Source organism: Bison bison, unplaced genomic scaffold (assembly GCF_000754665.1).
Source record: "Bison bison bison isolate TAMUID 2011002044 unplaced genomic scaffold, Bison_UMD1.0 scf7180017864354, whole genome shotgun sequence".
Lineage (NCBI taxonomy): Eukaryota > Metazoa > Chordata > Mammalia > Artiodactyla > Bovidae > Bison > Bison bison.
In genome coordinates this window covers 2371958-2390676 of record NW_011494926.1, presented here as the reverse complement: position 1 = coordinate 2390676, position 18719 = coordinate 2371958, and the positions used below count along the sequence as shown (strand labels likewise).

General features: G+C 38.2%; 1 long non-coding RNA gene across 2 annotated transcripts in view; it reads left to right on the top strand.

Annotated features, from left to right (window-relative positions):
• Positions 1-18317, top strand: part of LOC104999556 — a 177514-nt gene extending 159197 nt beyond the window's left edge. Inside the window, exon 6 of one of the 2 annotated variants that reach the window (XR_826613.1) lies at positions 17832-18317. This is a non-coding gene — a long non-coding RNA (uncharacterized LOC104999556). The remainder of the gene's footprint in view (positions 1-17831) is intronic. The other variant, XR_826612.1, reaches the window with a different exon arrangement.
• Positions 18318-18719: the final 402 nt, after the last annotated feature.

Sequence of the window (18719 nt, the reverse complement as noted above, 5' to 3'; positions counted from 1 at the left end):
TGAATATTCATTGGAGGGATGATGCTGAAATTGAAATTCCAATACTTAGCCACCTGATGCAAAGAACCAACTCATTGGAAAAGACCCTGATGCTGGGAAAGATTGAAGGCGGGAGGAGAAGGGGACGACAGAGGATGAGATGGTTGGATGGCATCACCGACTCAATGGACATGAGTTTGAGCAAGCTCCGAGCTTTGGTAATGGACAGGGAAACCTAGCATGCTGCAGTCCATGGGGACTCAAGGAGTTGGACACGACTGAGTGACTGAACTGAACTGAACTGATCAGGTCTTCATCATTAATTAGATTCAGAGGGAAGAGAGAAAGGAACCAAGAGTGATTACCTGGTTTCTAGTTTGTCCAGATGGTGAACAATGCTTCTGTTACTCAGTAAGGAGAGGAAGAGAAGCAGAGGGAAGATAATACTCTTGTATGGGGGTAAACTGGATATATTAAAAATAGTAAAACAATTTACTTAAATACAAATACAAAGAGAAATTTTGGGAAAAAATAGTTATTTCTTCCAAAATAAGTAAGTCTTCCTTCTTTTTTTAAAAAAAAATCCTGAAACTGTGTTACTAATACCAGTTGATCCGCACATACCCTTTCCCATTCCTGGAATAGGTTATTATTTAAACTTACTTTCTCTGGAACGTTGTCTTTGGCAAATAGCCCAGAGAAGTATGTGGACTTAGGAAGGTCTTTGCAGGTGGGAATTCTGCGTTCCCTGTTTCATCGCTATTAATGTCCTTCCCCTTTCTTGACCAGAACAAGGAAGAATTCAACGAAGGGACACCTGTTGGCTTGAGTTTTGCCTTGTAACAACTAGATGCGGTTAGTTATTGCAGGACCAAGAGATGAACCTGAAAAACACCTTGTATTTTCCAACAAAATATTTTTGTTCTCTCTCTCTCTTTTTTTTTTTTTTGGATGAGAAACTAGACAAATGGTGACCAGACGGTTCAGTCTTAAAAGGCATTATTGCCAACTCTGATTTAAGCAGGGGTGGAAAAACTCCTCAGAGGAAAATGGGAATTTAGCTTCAAGATAGTAGTTTCCATGTGTGAGTGGGTTTTCAGTTCTCCAAAGGGGATAAAAAAGGAATAACAAAAAAAAATCATTTACAGAATTTAGGATGATAAGTTTATTTTTAGAAAATCTACTAAAACAGCTATTTCTTGCTTGTGTATATTTGTGCTAGTAGAAATCATTCAACATTTTTTTTTTTTTTCCTTAGTGTTCTTGTTCATCCTTTATAAGGAGTTAACTGAGCTGACAGATTTAATTACTCAAAGTGGTCAGTCTCATTTTTTATTTCACTTTGACATAAGACTTGGCGCAAGTCTATTACAAGCTATGCTCATTTATTGCTGTACTTCTAAGTTATAAATCTGGTTTACATCTATGGAAAATGTAGTGCAGAATTGAAGACATGTCCAATTATCTGGGCAATTTGTTTTATGAACTTATACTAAATTAAATAGAAAGCATTGCCAGTATTTGTTCTTCCTCTGTGGGCTGCAAATCAGATAAGAAAAAACCTTCTTGAACAGGGGCATTCAAAGTTCTGGCTTTTCAGACTGTTTCCTGAATGTGTTCTGATTAAAACACAACCTGAAAGTCTGATTGATGGTCTCTATTTCTTTTCTTAATGACACAAATACATTTGGAATGTTGACTCCTCTGAAAGTTAGAATTGCTGAGCTGAATGTCATTGCCTTCAGCAGTTCTTCATATTCATTAGAGGAAATGATTTGACAAAGCACTTAAATCAGGGATATGCAAAGCTGGTTTTCTCAGGAAATAGCTATTGAAAGGGATTTTGTGAGTCTCTTACCTACAAAAATGAAATAAAATTCAGCCTAGGATAGGCAATCAAGGTATTGTACTGTACGTATATGTTTTTGGACTTTCATAAATAGCTCATTTGATCAAGCATAATACAGAGCTGTGAAGGGTTACAAAGAGTTATATACAACTTAGCAACTGAACAACAACAATATGTAAAGGTGAATTTTAAAGCATTTGTTCTTTGGTAATAAAGAAGTTGGTACCACCTCAGGGATGTAAGACTATGATGTTATTAGGGGTGATGGTGGAAAACTGTGACCTGCTTTTTCGGTTCTACTCGTTTTTGTTTTTGTTTTCCTGGTACAGAAGGCTGCTGAATTAAAACAAAACGATGTGAAGACCTTAAGCTCATGAAAACTTGAGAAACTTCGTGGAGTAGAACTAATGGGTAATTTAAGGAATCATTCAGTAGTTGATGTGGAGTCAATTCTTAAATTGGTTCCTTCTAGAAAGGGAGGTCAGTTGATTCCTTTCTCATTTCATTTTTATAACAGCTTATTCTCCTTGTATAAGTAAAATAATTTTTCTTATCTTTCTAGGAATATACTGATTTTAGAGTCTTTTTCTGATTGTTTTAGTACCTCTGTTTCCTCCAGTGTAGATTATTCTGTTGGTTGAGTTTAGTGTCTACTTCACTGTATGGCTTTATTTCATTCTTTGGTGATGTGATTCTTGATTGTGTGTTTTTATTTATCTGCAAGCATTTGTGCAAAGTGCTTGATGGATGCGTCGTGAGCTTCTGCTAAGACTTGTATTCTATTGTGTTTTCAAGTAAATTTAAAGAGACTTGTATTTCTTTAGCGGCTGGTTTTCTTGTTCTGGGTATTTTCTGTTGCCCTTAGCACTGACAGCCACCTAGGGCTGTGTCACCTGTTTAACACACAGCACCTACCTATCTTCCATCTTTCAGGTTGACCAGTTGCTCCCTGGAGAGAGGGCAGTGGCACAAAGATGAATCTCTCTGCTGTCCTGGCAAGTCCTCTCACGAAGTTTCCCTGTTCCCAGGTCTGGGGCACCTACACTTTAGTCTGTCTTCTACCCTGTATTTCCTGTGTTATGTTTTCCCATTTCTTTTATCCCTATTATGGTGTCATCACTTAGGAATTCTATGTAGTTTCTGATCTATGGAGATTTCTCATTTTATCTTTGTACATGCTATGTTTATTCATTTAAGTATATTTTCTATCATCTAGAAGGATTTGACATTGCTCAAGCTGACATTTTGAATGAAATTAATACTTTTTTAGGCTTCATTTAGGCAATTGTGCTTACCCAGAATTTTTCACTGCTATCCCAGTCTAGGCTTGCCATTAAAAGTCACCACCACCAACTGTCTTTTCACTGGAGGTGTTTATTTTCAGGCACATCCAGATAACTAGTAAGTGGAAAACCATCATCAAATTATTTCTGTTACTTTTAAACCAAGACAGTTTATAAATCTCAACAACATATATTAAGTTATAAAATAATAAAAAACCCATCCTTTCCCTTTCTGTTGCCTTATCATTATTCCAGGCCTTAAATATAACTACTTTTTTAAATCAAAAGAGGCAAAATGAATATCAAAAGGGAGAAATATTTTGAAGTTGAAAACTAATGAACACTTTGCCTTACCCTTATGATACATTTGCTATTAAAATATAGTCTTTTAGGTTCAAATCCGCAATTGTATATGGTGAATTGAACACAAACAGGGGGATTTAGAAAACAGTCTTTTGCAATAAAGGCAAGATTTAATTGCCTAGTAAAAATAGCTTGTCTTTAGGGATGAGAATTTTGGTCAACACTCATTTTAAAGTCATATATAAGAATTTAAAACTATTTTTCAGTGGAGCTATTAAGGAAGCTTTAAAAGGAATCTACTTATCCTTATATACATTTCCTGACCTGTTTTTATTTCTGCTGTTACAATTAAGTGGATGCTGTATTGAAAGTTATCCTCATTGCTTTTTATTCTCCCCAGAATTATTCATGCCATAGTCTATTTTTCTCCATTTATTATACTCATTTGCTTTTAATTTGACAGTTTTCTTCATGTTTCAATGCATTGTTTTGACAGAGAGTTACTCATCAAGATTTTACTTGAAAAAGAAAATGATAATTCATGTTCACATTTTAAACTTCTTTTTAGTCTTTCTTTTTATTCCATAGTTCTGTGTGCATTACAATGACAGAGACTATAACCGACAAGATAATGTTAGTTATAGTTTAAACTTTATGTGTTGATCTAGCTAAAGAAGGCTCACTAGATACTAAAAATTAAACTGAAAGCAATTTAAAAAAATAGAAAATGTCAAAAAAAAAACCCACCTCACAACAGATGGGGAATATGATTTATTTAAAAAAGCCAGTACTCTCATGCTTAACCAGTAATGAGCTAACAAATACCATATATTCCTCACTGTGTGTAAGGCTTGGATGGGTATGCCATGCACGGGCTTGTGAGTAATATTAGCTTGCCTTAATCTACACTCCATCTCCTCCCTTATTTGCACATTCCTCTTGATGAATGTGAATTTGATCCCTGGGTCAGTGGGGAAGAACCCCTGGGGGTAGGAAATGGCTACCCACTCCAGTATTCTTGCCTGGAAAACTCCAGTGGACAAAGGTGTCTGGCAGGCTACAGTCCATGGGGTTTCAGAGTTGGACATGACTGAAGTGAAGCATTGTTTCTTATTTCTTTTCTTGATGAATGAGCTGTATCATTTTCACTCCTTTTCTTCCCTACATTTTGTCTGCGCTTACTATTATGTTTTTGCTTTCAATTATCTGTCAAGCTATTATCCATCTATCTAGCTACCTAGCTAATTATCTTCTTTTCTGCCTCTATCTCAAGTATTTCAACAAAGTGCCCTGACACAGTTTTGATGGTGGAGATGAGATTTTCTTTTGTACATTCTTTTCCATTTCCTCTTACCTCCTATTCCTTATGAAGTTTGATAAAGAAGATTGAGAGGTTAAAACTCTCTGAACCTATAATTTCGTTTTTAGAAAGAGTTGTTTGCTAGTGTTTACAGGTCTGTTAAGCAAAGGTGCCTTATAGCCTGCAGAGGGTGTGGTGGGCAGCTTGCGAGGATGTCTTTATTCAGTGTTTTCTGTCAGAAATGACCAGCAGTAACCCTGGAGCAGCTGCTGCCAAGTTGCTTCAGTTGTGTGTGACTCTTTGCGACCCTATGGACTGTAGCCTGCCAGGCTCCTCTGTCCATAGGATTCTCCAGGCAAGAATAGTGGAATGGGTTGCCATTTCCTCCTCCAGGGGATCTTCCCTACCCAGGGATCAAACCCACATCTCTTATATGTCTCCTGCATTCGCTGGGAAGTTCTTTACCACCAGTGCCACCTGGGAAGCCCTAGCCCTGGAGCTGGACTATGTCTAAAGAACAGTAAAAGACAGACCTAGCTAGGAAATTTCTGCTCCATTCTGAGTCCTCTTTTTTCTTCTTAGGTAGACCAGCTTGGGTTGGAATCTTGGGTAGGGTGGATGTCCGCAGAGGAATCTATGGAGTGGAACCAAATAGCCTCTTCTCCCTCATTCAGGAAAGTTAAGGAAAATGATTGTGCTCCCCTGGTGGCTCACTGATAAAGAATCCGCCTACAATGTGGGAGAATTGGGTTGGATCCCTGGGTTGAGAAGATCCCCTGGAAAAGTAAATGGCAACTCACTCCAGTATTCTTGCCTAGAAAATCCCATGGACAGAGGAGGCTGGCGGGCTACAGTCCATGGGATCTCAAAAGAGTGGACACGACCTCAAGAACAAAAAATAACAAAAGATAATGATTAAAAGCATTGTAATTTTTGAGTACGAGTCTTACAAACACAATAGAAAATACAGTTGACCCTTGAACAACACAGGGACTAGGGGAACTGAACCTCTGAGCAGTTGAAAACAAGAGTGTAACTTTACTTTGGCCCTCTATTTCCTAGGTTCTGCATTCTCCAATTCAACCAACCTTAGGTCATGTAATACCAAAGTATTTTCTATTGAAAAAATTCAGTGTATAAGTAGACCTATGCAGTTCAAACCTGTGTTGTTCAAGGATCAGCTGTATTACTTTTGACTCAAAATTTAATTTGTTTGTAGTCTTTGTATTTGTTGTGACACTTTATTTAATTTTTGAATATTTGCGGATCTTAATAGTTATACTAAAACCCATGTTCATATGATAGAGAAATGTAATGTTCCTTTGTATGGGTTAAAAAAGTCTTATTCCAGTATAAATAGTTTTATTTAAAATTCTTATGAGGTAATTAGTACAAATTCTACAGCATTTGGATGGAATTTTAGCATGATTGTATGTTAAAAGTCGTTCTTAAATGATGCCATTATCCTATTAAGTGCATAGCTGCTATGTTACCACTTCTTTGAAGCACTGTTCTAGACAATAGATGGAGAAAATCATTCTCATTCATAAGGTCAATTTAAATTTAATAGTGTGACCGTTCCATTTACTTTAAAGAAAACCACTACTTATTGAAAATATTTAGACAAAAAAGTACTTCACAGAAAGAAGTTAAACACTGTTTAGTGTTTTATTACAGTACTGGGAACATTAAATAAATAATAATGAAGTAAAATGAAGCAGAAGGTCCGTTAGCAGCCTGGATTTCATTTACATGAAACCCTTGAAATTTATGCTCAAGTTACTAAGTACCAATGTATAGGCCATCTGAATATGTGGATGTCACATTTGAATCTTTTTAAATACCTGCTTTAAAAAAAAAAACAATTGGGCAAAGACCTGCTAAATATTTTCTTCTTGAAAACGTAGGCCCTGTCTTTTCAGCTGGAAATTGTGCCCTACTCCACCTCATTGTCCTAGATATGTCATTTTACTACACAGTAGTTGATTCATTTCATGCTGGAAAAGTTATAGTACTTCCTTCTCTTGGCCTCAGACTGGTTGGTCTAGATATGGGTACATGGTCATAGTTTGCCAGTGTGTTCCTTCTCTAGAATTTTCTTGATACTATGTGCACTATTTGTGGCTAAAGTTTTAATGTGAAAGATATCAAAAGTGGCAAATGGACGCTTGTCATGCCTTTTTGGCTGGAAGAAGGAAGGTGGATTCTTTGGTAGAGGGTGATGTGGGAGATGGCAACCCACTCCAGTACTCTTGCCTGGAAAATCCCATGGATGGAGGAGCCTGGTAGGCTGCAGTCCATGGGGTCGCTAAGAGTCGGGCACGACTGAGCGACTTCACTTTCACTTTTCACTTTCATGCATTGGAGAAGGAAATGGCAACCCACTCCAGTGTTCTTGCCTGGAGAATCCCAGGGACGGGGGAGCCTGGTGGGCTGCCGTCTCTGGGGTCACACAGAGTCCGACACGACTGAAGTGACTTAGCAGGATGTGGGAGAGAGATGGTAGAAAGACAGAGAGAGAGAAAATGAGAGCAGAAGAATGATAGGGAAGGTGAAAGAGCATTAAGGGGGCAGGGGGTTGGGGACGGAGAGCTATTGTTTAATACACCCAGAAAGTTAAGAAAGTAGAAGAGTAATAAATGGTCCTGATGTCATTTGCATTATTTTGAATTATTTGAATTCTTGGTTCCCTGCTTTGCCTGTAGCCTGGTTATTCTGTAAGATTCCCTAGTATTTTTCCAGTAAAAATGGCCCTTTAAAATTTGTTCTTACTGAGTATCAGTCATTGCCACCAAACTTTCTGATAAATGCAAATTTTATCTTATTTTATATGTCTCATTTAGAGAGAGGTCAGTTTGAAGACAGGCAAACTTGTGAATATGGTCTATGTCCAAATGCAGAGATCCTCATAAAGATATTTAAAATCAGTTGTGGTTAGCTTTTAAAGAAAGCAGATAGTCCAAGTATAAAACTTTGAATCTATTAAGTGGTACTTAAGAGCCTTGAGGGCTTCCTGGGTGGCGCTAGCAGTAAAGAACCCTGCCTGCCAATGCAAGAGACGTAAGAGATGTGGGTTCAGTCCCTGGGTAGGGAAGATCCCCTGGAGGAGGAAATGACAACCCACTCCAATATTCTTGCCTGGAGAATCCCATGGACAAAGGAGCCTGGTGGACGATGGTCCATAGTGTCACAAAGAGTCTGACACAATTGAAGCAACTTAACACAGACAAAAGCATTTTAGGTTTTGAGACTTAGGTTTTCTTTAGTGAGTTAAAAGGTAGTTGATGAAATAAGTTTACCTGTGAGGTTTGATTACTCTTTACCTCGGGCAGACCTAAGTAATCCCAGTGATTTTGAATGTCTTAACAGAATCACCACGTTGTCAAATGAAGTTTTCCCATTTCACTACATAAATCTACTCCACTATTATGTGTAATGTAGGTCTTCCCTGGAGGCTCAGTGGTAAAGAATCTACCTCCAATACAGGAGACACAAGAGATCGCAGGTTCAATCCCTGAGTTGGTGTCTCTTGGAGAAGAGAATGGCAACCCACTCCAGCATTCTTGCCTGGAGAATCCCATGGACAGAGGAATCTGGCAAACTACTGTTCTTGGGGTCGCAAAAGAGAGCTTATTATCTGTAAAATAAGCTCTTATAACCTAACTCCAAACTTCTGTCATTTTAAAACATTTGTAAAGGGCCTTCACTGTAAAAAGCAGTGTTCTTAGTTCTGTACTGATTAGAAGACATAGTCTTGACATACTACAACTTTTTTTTTTAATAAAGGAGACAAATAACATACGTCACCATAATACTGAGTGACATACAGAAGATACAGATACATACTTTAAGGATATAAGGGTACAGAGAATGTCAGGGCTGTATGTCTGCTTTCTTGGAGATTATCACTATTCTCTTGGCTACAGCCACCGTCTAGAAAACTGGAAATACAATCTGTTGGGTAACCCAGCAACTTCTGTTGATAATTCTACAGTTCAAGACTTTTTCTTTTTTAGGATAATGGCTGTGCAGAATATTACTTAGGGAGTATGAATCAGGGCAGAGCTCTGCCTCTTGCAGGCAGGCTGAGGATCGATCGTGTACATTGGGCAGAATGCCCGTTTTGAGCAGCTGCTAAATACTCATGATTTCCCTCTGGTCCCTCAGGATCATTTCCCAGTTTCCTTGACTTATTTCTTTATCAAATGCTACAGCTATAAGTCTCTCATTGCCCCCAGAGCTCTGTTTTGCTGCTTTGCTGCTGTGCTTGCTTACATTTTCCTTCTTTTGACCTGTGTTCATGGCTTCTGAGTATTCTCCCCATTTTCTGACATTGGTTCACACCCAGCTCTGGCAGCCTTGCTCTTCTGTTTTCAGAGCTTATCTCACAGGGACTGCCATTCACATGTCCCTAAATTTCCTTAGAAAAATTCAAATTCATTTTCAAGAATTTAAATTTTCAATTAAATTTACTTAAAGCCCTTGCAGAACTCTGTTGTTTCTTTATAGAGTATTAGAAATGACTGGAACGTTTTGAGTAGATTGGAGAAGGTCCTGATGAGAACACTGACAACGTCAAGGATAGAATAGAAGGCTAGAGAGAGTTTAAGAAATGCCTCGAGAAAGTAAGCCACATTTGCTTATCTGTTTCTCCCAGTATAGACACTATTAAAATAATTTATTTTAATTATCATAACATCTGAAAAGTAACTGATGGCAAATAAACATTATTTCAATATATAAAGGGAAAATAATACAGTTTAAATCAAGTACTTGGAAGGATGCAGGAGAAGTTGTAATCAACTGTAACTGACCGCTCTTTGGAAGAAGAATGAAGGAGGAAGTACAGACTCTCAGATTTCATGTTGTGTTTTTTGAGTGGTTGAAAAAGAGAGGAGCTAGCAGCTTTCTGGGGCTTTCCTGGTGGCTCAGTGGTAAAGAATTCAGCTGCAGTACAGGAGACATGAGTTTCATTCTTGGGTCAGGAAGATTCCCTGGAGAAGGAAATGGCAACCTCCTCCAGTATTCTTGCCTGGGAAATCCCATGGACAGAGGAGCCTGGCGGGCCTAACTCACTGGGGTCACAAAGAGTCAGATGTGACCGAGCGACTAAACAACAGCAGCCTCTGAAGGTACAGACTTTGACTTGGATTTTTGTTACATTTACTTTTTGGTACCCTTTGGGCATCTCAAAGAAGCTCTCCAGTAAAGAGTTAGAGATTTGGACCTGGAACTCAGAGGAGATAAAGAGGCTGGGGATCTGGACTGGATGATATGATTCTTTGAGAGCGGAACCTCAGTATTTAAAAAGTGAACTGCAAGAATATATATTGTACAAGAAATAGAGAAAGATCTATCCAAGAACTAGAAAGGTAAACACAGGAATAATGCCATGGAAATCTGGAGAAGGAAAAAATACTGAATGCTCTGAGGGTGCATGAGTACATTTCATGAGCTACTCCCATGGGAGCTGCAGAACCTATTCACATGGCAGATGAGGAACGAGATGATTTATATACAGGTTGGCAGAAAACCCTACCAACCTGGGGCTGCCCTTCAATTCCAATCTGCCTTGGCAGGCTTGGCTGCAGTTTCCTAAGGATGGCACAGGGCAGGCTGTGTTAATAGCTTTCTTCTTTCTGTGCAAATGCGGTGCATGTGTCTCTCTTCTGCTGCGATGTTGATGAAGCTTTCACATCACACATCTCTTTCTTTACCTGGAGAGTGTTCACTTGTACTTGTGAAGACTGTGAAGAACTCTTGAGTCCTCAAAATAATCTCTGGAGAGATATTTCCACTTTAACATGAAGTTGTTTCTGAAATAGTTTGTAGTACAGTGCTTTGTACATAGCTTATGCGTGCAAAGTCAGTTCAGCCATGTCTGACTCTTTGGACCCTGTGGTCCACAGCCCACCAAGCTCCTCTGTCCATAGGATTCTCCAGGCAAGACTACTGGAGTGGATTGCCATGTCCTCCTCCAGGGGATCTTCCCAACCCAGGGATCGAACCTGCATCTCTTATGTCTCCTGCTTTGGCAGGCAAGTTCTTTACCACTAGCTCCACCTGGGTGAATGATGTAGCTGTTGACTCATACGTTTATTAATCAGTTAATATGACCTGCATGTGGCTGATGACAATGAATGATGACTTTTTATAATAGGCATGTGGGCATGATTGCTAGTCAGTTTAACACAGGTTCCCAAAACCCTGTTTAATCATTTCAATGTGAATTCGCTCTGTGAGATAAGACTAATAATTAAAGGAAGTAAAAAAAAATTATAAATTCAATGAATAAAATGTCCAATTCAGACATCCCTTGCTCTTGGTAATTTTCATGAGAGTTTTCTTATTGTTTCTTTGCTTCAGTGTTTGCCTCTGGAAAATTGAGACTACTTGGACTTGGGCCACTGTCCTATTTTGCGTTTCCAGGTTTTTCAGATTGGAACATATATTAAATTTCAAAGTTCCTCAGCCAAAAATATCTTAAAAATCCCCAATTGCTCTTTTCTAGTGGAAAAAAAGTGAAGCGATCTCCAGTGGAGAGGGACTCCGTCTTCTGTGGGCTTGCCTGAAGAACAGGGGACTTACCTACATGTGAGCTCCAAATCATTGCGCCAAAAAGACAGTGTGCTTTGATGTATCCTATCCATCATTTTGTTTTTTGTTAAGATTTTTTTATTCTCTGTTTCACAGAATATAAATCTGGCTTATTACCTTTAAATTTTCATGCAGGGCTATATATTACCTTAAAATTTTTATGATTTTCTTGGCATAATTCTTAGATTAAAATGAAGAGCTTGAAGAATTTATGAGCCAATCAATTGAATTTACGAATATAAAATGCAACCTATCAAGCTACCAGAGTGAAAATGCCTAAGTCAAGTTGTTCTGGAAATGAATATTAATTACTAGACACTGAGAACTACATTTTCCTGCCAGAACAAAACAGATGATTTCTATGATAGATGCAAGGTAATTCAGTTTAATAATCAAGCAAAATATTCTCTTGCTGTTCTTTTCTATTCTGTTGAGGGGATTCAGATCTGGCACTTATGAACTGAATATTTGTGTCCCCTCTAAATTCACTGGGGGTTGAAACCCTAATGCCAAAGCCTTTGGGAGGTAATTAGGGTTAGATTAGGTCATGAGGGTGGGGCCCTCATCATAGAATATTGGTGATCTTACAAAAAGAGGAGAGGAGAATACACTCAGGAGGTGGCAAGCCAGGTAGAGAATGCCCACAAGAAATGGAATTGGCTTGCACCCTGATCTTGCACTTCTCAGCCTGAGAACTGTGAGAAAAGGAACTTCTGTTAATAACTCACCTAGTCTATGATATTTTGTTATGGAAGCCCAAGCAGACCAAGATAACTATGATATTCGCTTAGCTGTTTCCCTGATTCTTCATTTTCAGGGTTTTTTTTTTTCATATTTCAAATACAGACAAATCAATAAACAAAATGTTGAGTGATGGTGAGGTATTTCATAGCATATAGACAGGGTGATGTTTAGAGAAGTAGAAAAGTGATCAGAGAAGAACTAACTTTTTTTTAAAGGATTTAAAAAAAATATTTCATATTTATGTATTTATTTATTTGGCTGTGGCAGGTCTTAGTTGTGGCATGTGGGAACTAGTTCCCTGACCAGGACCCCCCTGTATTGGGAGCATGGAGTCTTAGCCACTGGGCCATCAGGGAAGTCCCAGAGAAGACCTCACTGGGTCGGAAATAAGGTTGTTTAGTGTTATAAGGGGTAAGATGGGGCGCTGTTTCAGGAGTAGGTAATCACCACTGCATTGACCCTGTGTATACCCTGGCACCACTCTTTGTGTACTCTAAATGTTAAATAAAGATAGTTGACAAAATGACAAAGATGAAATTCATTTTGGATTTGGTTGGCAATGGAGAGGGATTTTGAAAATATAGACCTTTTTCTGGGCATATGTACGAGCCATTTAATAGAAAATAATATAAAAGTGTTTAAAATTTGAACAACTGTTGAAAATGCGTTTCTCTTGGTAAAACCCACGTTGTTAGCTTTACATTCTCACTCCTACTCTGTCTTTCTGCCTTTGTGTTACAACCCAGTTTTATTGTCTCTGAGTTCTGTAGGACCTACATTCGCGATTGTGAATACATCTCTAAAATGGACATTAGAAACTACACAGGCATTTGGGAAGTCACTATAGATTTGCTGGGGTGCAGTGTTTTATTTCTGTTGTGTAAGTTGAGGTCTATCCTCTAGAGCCAGATTTCTGCAGTGATTTTCCTGGCTGAGACTCTGTAAATGTGGTTGGCACCATGCTAGGGTGGCTCAGGTAGCCAGGAACTGAGATTATGTTTACCATTTTCATAAAACCTCATGGAATAAATATAGGTTCTGGTCACCCTTTCTTCTACCCCCCACTATAGACCTTAGCAGGAAGGAAGTATCATTTTCATCTCTTGGTACAATGAAAGCTCTGAGAATCTAGTTACAATTTCTCTTAGCAAATGGAATCCCAGAAGTGTCTGCACATAGCTAAAATGCACATGTATTCTCCTCTTGGAGTTTTTTCTTTTTTTCAGACCATGGTTGAAAAAAAAATCTGCTCTTTAAATTATTCCATTGCTTTACAGAGGAAGTATTAATTACATGACTGCAAGCATAGATCAGCCTGGGATGTAATTACAGGGCTTACTTTGTCTCTGTTGTCCAACAGAATTAGACAGGAAGTGTTCATGATGCCAGTGGTTTAAGGTGTTTTGTAGCCCATTATGTTTCTGGTTCTCTCAAGAACTTAAGCATGGATCAAATGACATTTCTGTTGCCCAACTGTCTGGAAAAACAACAAAGGAGGTATTACTAGAGATACATTTTTACAAGTCTTATGTTTGTACATTGCTAAAAAATGTTATGTGTAGCCTTCAAAAGGTATTGTTCTATAGCATCACTCTTGTTTTCTGATTTTTCTCTCTTTGTCACAGTGTGAGCCCATTACTGGCTCTTTATTTGGTTGTCATACTAAACAATGATGTCACTGAGAAGATTAAAAATATGTTTGTATGATACAGTTTATTTCTTTTTAACAATGTTTTATATAAAAATTTTTCTTAGGTGTCTGATTTCAAATTATTTTAGAATATCTGAATAAAAATTAAAGTTTTGAAACTGCCCTTCCATCTCATTTACTTTTTTTGTGGGTTATTATTTTCTGTATTGAGATTTTTCATCATTCTTATAAAGATTGACTCTATTTTTTTTTATGTATTAGGTCTGCAAATTTCCTGCAGTAATCATGTTTATTCTCAGCTTTTAAGCTCTCTATTCAGTTAAAGAAGCTTTTTCATTCTGCTACTGTTTTCTGTTATATGGGGTTCTACATCTTTGAAAATTCTTCTCATAGCTAGATTCTCCTCCATATCTTCTCCCATCCTGAATATTATATTTCTTGATATAGTAAGAAATATATTGATTTCTTATTACAAATATATTATTTCTTATTACAAAAACCTTTTTTTTGTTGTGTGTGTCTGTGTGTCAGTAGCTCGGTCGTATCTGACTCTTTGCAGCCCATGGACTGTAGCTCACCAGGCTCTTCTGTCTATGGAATTCTCTAGGCAAGAATGTTGGAGTGGGTTGCCATTCCCTTCTCCAACTTTCCTTGTTACTATTGGGCAATTTATACTACATCCCTCTCTTTCTTCAGATTTTCACATTATGGACTATTTGATTTCCTCCTAAAATACCCCAGATTACACTTTGAGTACACAATTTTCTCAAAGCACTTGTGCATATAATTGCTTTTAGTCTCAATTGCATAACTCTGACCTTGTTACTGATTTTGCAATCACTCTATTTGTTTCCTGTTCAAAATTTCATTTTTCATTTTCTTATTTGAAAAACAAGGTGACAATTTCTATCATGTGTTAGAGAAGTGAACATTCAGGGTTATACATGTCTCCTTCATCTTCCTTTTTTGGGATCATGTTAATAAAAGTTTACACTCCAAAGACACAGATTTGGATTTTGACAAATATCTTCATTCTTTGCTAGGAAAGTAACACTAAATTAGATTGGTTGATGTGTTTCAGAAGGAAATGACAAGTCATAGTTAATGTAAGCATTGAAACTCAGGTAAACTTAGGCAATAAGAAATGAAACAAAAATATTAAATGAGAAGACAGCGTGCTCTAAAAGAGAGCTCCTGAGATGGCACAGTGGTAAAGAATCTGCTTGCCAATGCAGGAGGTGCAAGACACTGCGGGTTCAATCCCCGGGTTGGGTCAGTTCACTAGAGTGGGAAATGATAACCCACTTCAGAATTCTTGCCTGGAAAAGTCCATGGACAGAGGAGCCTGGTGGACTACAGTCCATGGTGTTGCAAACAGTCAGACACGACTGAGAACTGCTTTTATTTTCCATGCGCTGTGAAGGAGTGCAGTAGCAGGAGTAGAGTTGTAAAGTTAAAAGGCATGGGTCTGTGTTGACTCAGTCGTTTAATTGTTGTATGGTAGTGAGGGATGTGTCTCCCAACTTCTCTAAGTCTCAATTGGAAAATGGAAAATATAAAATGTTATCCATTTCCAAAGGCTGTCATATTAAAAATCAGAAGGTGGGACGAATTGAGAGAGTAGCACTGATATATATATATACTTTACTATGTGTAAAATAGCTAGCTAGTGAGAAGCTTCTGTATAGCACAGGGAGCTCAGCTTGGTGCTCTGTGATGACCTAGAGGGGTGGAGTGGAGTAGGGGTGAGAGGGAGGCTCAAGATGGTGTGGACATATGTATACTTATAGCTGATTCACTGTTGTTGTACAGTAGAAACAAAACATTGTAAAGCAATTATGCTCCAATTGAAAAATAAATTAACAAAATAAAATAGCAGTATTGATGTGAAAGTGCCTAATTTTCTTTCATTGCTGCTGCTAAGTTGCTTCAGTCATGTCCAACTCTGTGCAACCCCATAGACGTCAGCCCACCAGGCTCCCCCGTCCCTGGGATTCTCCAGGCAAGAACACTGGAGTGGGTTGCCATTTCCTTCTCCAATGCATGAAAGTGAAAAGTGAAAGTGAAGTCGCTCAGTCGTGTCCGACTCTTTGCGACCCCATGGACTGCAGCCCATTAGGCTCCTCCGTCCATGGGATATTCCAGGCAAGAGTACTGGAGTGGGGTGCCATCGCCCTCTCCGTTTCTTTCATTATCTTCTGTCTTATAGTTTATACTACTTAGTTCCCTTTATCCATGGCTTTGCTTTCCTTTGTTTCAGTTACCCACAGTCAGTGGTGAGAAGCTGAAAGTATCAAAGGAAGAATTCAGAAAGAAAGAATTCATAAGCTTTAAACTGAATACTTTTGTGAGTAGCACAATGTAATTTTGTGCCATTCAGCTCTGGTCTGCCCCAGACTTGCATCATCGTTTTTTTCAGTAGATTTTGCCAAGTAGTCGCTTACTAGCCATCTCAGTTATTTGTCATCATGATATCATAGTACTTGTGTTCATGTAACCCTTATTTTACTTATTAGTGGCCCCAAGAGCAAGAGTAGTGATGCTGGTCATTCAATTATGCCAGAGAGAAGCCATGAGGTAACTTCTTTAAGTAAAAGGTGAAAGTTCTCAACTTAATAGGGAACGAAAAAAAGAATATGCTGACTCTGTGGGAGAAGGAGAGGGTGGGGAGATTTGGGAGAATGACATTGAAACATGTATAATATCATGTATGAAACGAGTCGCCAGTCCAGGTTCGATGCATGATACTGGATGCTTGGGGCTGGTGCACTGGGACGACCCAGAGGGAGGGTATGGGGAGGGAGGAGGGAGGAAGGTTCAGGATGGGGAACACAGGTATACCTGTGGCGGATTCATTTCGATATTTGGCAAAACTAATACAATATTGTAAAGTTTTAAAATTAAAAAAAAAAAGAACATGCTGCAGTTGCTAAAATCTACAGCAAGAACCAATCTTTTATCTGTGAAACTGTGATGAAGGGAAAAGAAATTCATACCAGTTTTGCTGTTGCACCTCAAACTGCAGACGTTTCGGTCACAGTGCGTGATAAGTGCTCAGTTAAGATGGACAAGGTATTAAGTGTGTACAATAAGATATTTTGAAAGAGAAAGACCACAGTTAATAACTGTTATTTACAATGTATGGTATTTTATTATTAGTTTTTGTTTTTAATCTATTACTGTGCCTAATTTATAAATAAAACTTTATCATAGGTACCTATGTAGAGGAAAAAACTTAGTATATATAGGGTAGGGTTCGTTACTATTAAACTGATATCTGTGGTTTCAGGCATCCACTGGGGGTCTTATCCCCCTTGGATAAGAGGGAACCACTGTAGTTAGTTTCTGTTCATTTTCACTAGATTAATTCTTTGTTGTCAGACCTGTACTTAACAGAGTACCAAACAGTGATGTACCTTTGGGGAAGGTCACACAACATAATGGTTAATAGCATAGAGTGTTGTCAAGCAGGCTATGTTTATACCTCATCTGTGTCCTGTTGGTGTGATTTGGGGCAAGATGCTTATCTTCTTTAAATCTCAGCTTTCTCTTCTATAAATCTGAAATAATAATAGTATGAGATAGCATATAAAGCACTTACAGTAACTGGCACATAGTTTATAAATTAGTGATCATGAAAACCATCACCACCCAGACTGACCCAGACTGACTGCTAGACGTCAGCAGTTCCATTATAAGCATCACGATAGCAGTCAGCAACACTATTGTTACAGCTATTTTCTTTCCTTTAAAATCTATACAACATAATGTTTGAGAATCACTTATGCATGAAGCATAAGTCCACTTTCCAAAATAAAGTCAGTATCTTTTCTGAATTAGTTCAAAGTATAAAAGTTGGGTTTTGTTTTGCATTTATTTTTCTCCTTTAACAGATCCCATGTAGATACTCATAATGAAGATATCATATTAATACAAATGATTGTTGCTATATCAATAATTAAGAGGGCAGTTTGCTGTACTGGGAAGAACAATGAATTCATAACAGAAATCTCAATTTGTTGTCCATTTATTCTAGCCTGTGGCATTGAGACCAAATACTTGTCTGACTCAGTTTTGATCTTTACATTTTCTATAATCTCTGCCTCCTTGCATTTATCTCCTCAGATCAGAGAAAACAGATCCAGTTTTATGGAAAGAAAAGGTAACTGTGAAATGGTCTTCATATTCCCCATGAAGAATATACAGGTATGTGGTAAAGAAGAGATAAGAATTTCCTCAGATTTCATTTGTATGTAAGGTAGTTGTTTTAGCAAAGTAGCATAGGAGAAGATTAATATGAATCAATGAAGTGTTTCACTGATGGATTTTTTAAGTGATTGAAATATTAGTGTTTTCCATTTCAGAGAATTGAACTCTTAAATATGCTATTGGCAGAAGGAGACAAGTTTTAATTATTGGGTAAGGATTATTTTAATATGTATGTGAATTGCTGACATGATCATCCATCTTTCTCCAATTCTTGAAAATGGTTTGATTTACTTAATATTCAATTGTAATTTGTTTATATCATTAATTTATTTGGCATATTCATTTTGCATAAGGCAAACAGATGGCTGGTGGTGGAGCATGTACTCAGTCGCTCAATCGTGTCCGACTCTTTGTGACCGCATGGACTGTGGCACACCAGGCTCTTCTGTTCATGGGATTTCCCTGGCGAGAATCCTGGAGTGGGTTGCCATTTTCTTCTCCAGAGGATCTTCCTGACACAGGGATTATACCTGCATCTCTTGTGTCTCCTGCATTAGCAGGCCGGTTCTTTGCCACCAGTGCTTCTGTGGAAGCCAGGTGGTGGAAGAGATGGCTATTTATTTGCCAGAAATGGGTACTGTCTCTTCTAAAGGAGAGATGTCACTTGGAGAAGCAGGTCCTGTTTCCCAGTGCGAATACCACCTATAACCCACCCCGCCTCTTGCAGTTCAGCATAGTCACATGATTGCATCATAGCCAATGGAATGAGAGTGGAATGAACTCCTCCTCCTTTAAGGCTGCTCC